The sequence below is a fragment of the Belonocnema kinseyi genome, chromosome 2, assembly GCF_010883055.1.
Source record: "Belonocnema kinseyi isolate 2016_QV_RU_SX_M_011 chromosome 2, B_treatae_v1, whole genome shotgun sequence".
Classification (NCBI taxonomy): domain Eukaryota; kingdom Metazoa; phylum Arthropoda; class Insecta; order Hymenoptera; family Cynipidae; genus Belonocnema; species Belonocnema kinseyi.
Window position 1 is genome coordinate 49,110,728 of NC_046658.1, and position 3,458 is coordinate 49,114,185.

Below are 3,458 nucleotides of genomic sequence, written 5' to 3' on the forward strand. Positions count from 1 at the left end.
CGACATTTAAATTAAAGCCGGGATGTATAGAAAAAGTCATGACCGTCTACATATACAATAAGGTATTTTCACTCCAATCACTAGCTCACTTCACTTCGTTAAATTAAAAGTAAAAAAAAAGCATAACTACAATGCAGTCGTGATAATTTATGCATTTATAGGTTATATAATTATATGAATTCCCAGAAAAATACATACAAAATATTAAAAACTTATAAATAATTATTTTCAATCACTTTTCCAAGAAATTTTTTTTTAAATTAAATATTTTGTAAAATATAATTTGGTCTTTGAAATTCACTGAAAATAAACTGTTATTAATATAATATATAAGTTGTATTTTTTTGCCTGAAATCAAAGTTACACAATTTGTATATATCCTTGTGGATATTTTAATAATTATTTACTTAAGTTACAAGAATTGTCTTTTAATGTAATTTGGCATCGCGCGCCAAGTGCGGCCAATGAGCGGTCAGCCCTAACGCAAGGGCAGTAGCTCAGGGTGCCAACATTGGCATCATTGGTCCACAGTATAAACCGGAAAAATGAATCAAATCAGCCGGCAGGAAAAAGTTGGGATATGAAAGCCTCAATTAGGTATTTTCACTTCAACCATCAGCTAACTTCACTTTGTTAAAAGCTGAGGGGGAAAAAGGGATCAAATGCATGAAACAAAACTTTATTTCTGTAATATATTTGTAATTGATCATCATTATTATTATTTTATTTTTTCATTAAATAGTAATTAAAAAATAAAAACTAGCTTTTAACTACATTTATATAGAAAAAATTACCTTTTACGAAGATGTTAGCAAAATAGGGCAAAAATGAACTGAATCCCATACATTTGGTCTCTTATTTTCCTCTCAGCAATCTACGAAGTGAAGTTAGCTGTTTATTGAAGTGAAAATACCTAATAGGCTTTTATCTTATCAGTTTGAATGTTCCCGCCGCTATATTTGAAACATTGCAATGTTTCACGAAACTCCCATTGTTTCATGAAACTTTCCATCAGGCTAGAGTTTCATGCAAATTTACATCTCTACTCATCGCGAAAAACAAATTTCTGTTTTTATTATACAATTGTATTTACCTTATCTTTCATGTATGACACTAGCCACTGCAAGATTAGATATCTAAGGTACCTTTAAACTTCCGCAGAAAATCTAGTGGAAATTTGTTCGAACGACCAGGCATCAATTTCGATGCAGACGGTCACGACTTAGTTTGTACATCCCGGCTTTGGTGGTTTGAATGTCATATAGTAGGTTTTGACTAACCTAAAATTTGGATATTACATCACGCCAAGTACGATTTTTATTCCAAGACTATTTAGTCGCTGGTAAATGGGAGGAAATAAAAAGTTAGGTAATTATTATTATAACTTACCTACTTATTAACATCTGTTTCACTTAAATAACGACCGACAAAATGATCTTGACAGTTGACTTAGAGTTTGTAAACGACACTTCACGTTGCACTGGAATGAACCTGGGTGGCTCAAATTTGTTGCAACTCTATTGAACACCGATTTCGGTGTACATTGGAGGATCGGCGATTTTCTGTCTAGGCGTTTGGTAAATACCCAGTGCGTGCGTGCGATCTGGGTTTCATTTCTTAGTACTTGCGGATTTTTCAGTGCACTATGCTTTAGCGTCATAATCAAAAAATTCTATTAATAATAATGTCTCTAGAAAATAACTGCGAATATCCTTGATATTATATCACAGATATTATTTTAATTTTTCTGATAAATAACAAAACTTATTTTTATTCATCCATATTGGTGTGAGATTATAGAGAACCTGCTCTGATGCCACAATTCCCACAGTAGTAGTTGGAGCTTTAAAAGAGGGTCTAATTTATCTTAAGTACATACGCTACTTTGACGCTAAATGTGGTGAAACGGGCGATTTCGGACACTTTTAGCGTCAGTGTTAGGTTTACATTACATTGAAAGCGCTGCTTATTTAGATTCTACTTTGAAGCTTTCAGCCCTTACTAATGTAGAAGTTACGGCTTCAAATTAGGGCCTAAATTTCGACTCGTGAATGCTCTAGCTTTCAAATATTCATCAAAAATAGCTGTCTAACGAACTCGTCTTTGCTTTTGACAACTTTAAAAATTGTGTTAAAGCACAATGTATGCAGAGTACTCTTTTACAAGTTATCCGGTATGCAGACAACAGCAACAAGAAGAATAAAATAAATAAAATAAATTTTATTTTTTTGGTTAAACAACTTTTGTCTTTTCATTTTTCCCTTTGCTTGTATATTTTTTACGAACATTCATTATTTTTATTTTTAGTCTTATTTTTTACGAATAAAAGAAAAACTACTCGTCCTATCTCAGAATGATCACATGCAAATTTGCAGATCCTTTTTAGACAAGTCATGAGAAGAAAAACTTTTCTTTCAATAGTCCCACAATATTATAATAACTTTTTGAATTTCTACGAAAAATAAAAAAATTCTCATTTTATTGGTGCCAGAAAATAATGAATTATCAGAAATTTCATTTTTCGTTCAAACTATGATTTACTAACTATGATTAACTATAATCGGTTTAACCCTAAATTAATTTTGAATTAAGTTTTATAATAATACTTGTGTTTTCCTTAATATAGTTATGTCAATGTGTTTGCAGGAAAAATATACAAAAAAAAACCCTGTTTAATTTCTTATACAATAATTTAACTTATACACTATCTCACGAACTATTATTTACAATACTTACATGTTACTTTAGCTATAGCTTAACTCTGAGATCTGATATTAATATTCGCAATTTATTTCTGTGTCAAATGATGCGGGAATTTATATTTAACATTAAACGGCAAGTTTGCATATTGTACTTTGCATGTGTTTTTTAGGCTATGTAAAGTAGAAAGCTGCTTTCTATAGAAATTCGTGGTTAATTTAAAGATTTCCTGTTCGATCGTAATGATTCCAAGTTTCGTGTGCAGAGTGGAGGTTCTCGTACCTCTTTCTGCATTTACTGCCATACGCAGGTACTTATTCTGTACTCTTTTATATTCGAGTTACAGGTACTTCCCCATATGGGGGGCAGCATATAACATTAAAGGTATAATAATCATTTTATAGTTGGTAAGTTTATTCGAAACACTCATTTTGCTCTTTCCACACAAAAGTGGATAGAGGCTTCCTAGAACTGCCGAGGCCTTTTTGTGAGCTGTTTTAACGTGTTTGGTATGTTTAAGCTTAGAGTCTAGAATCTCGCCTAGGTATTTTGCTTCTTTCTTCGGGACAATGTCTTCGTTGTACATTTTGATATTAAGAACTACTTTATCAACAATATTATTAGAAAATATCACGAGTTCAGTATTTTCAGTGTTGTCATCCGCAAATACCAGGTGTATACATATGAAACCGGTATTGCCATCTAGCGGCCAGTAGGCACACTTGTAGGCACTGTCGGAACTTACCATTTGTGCTAAT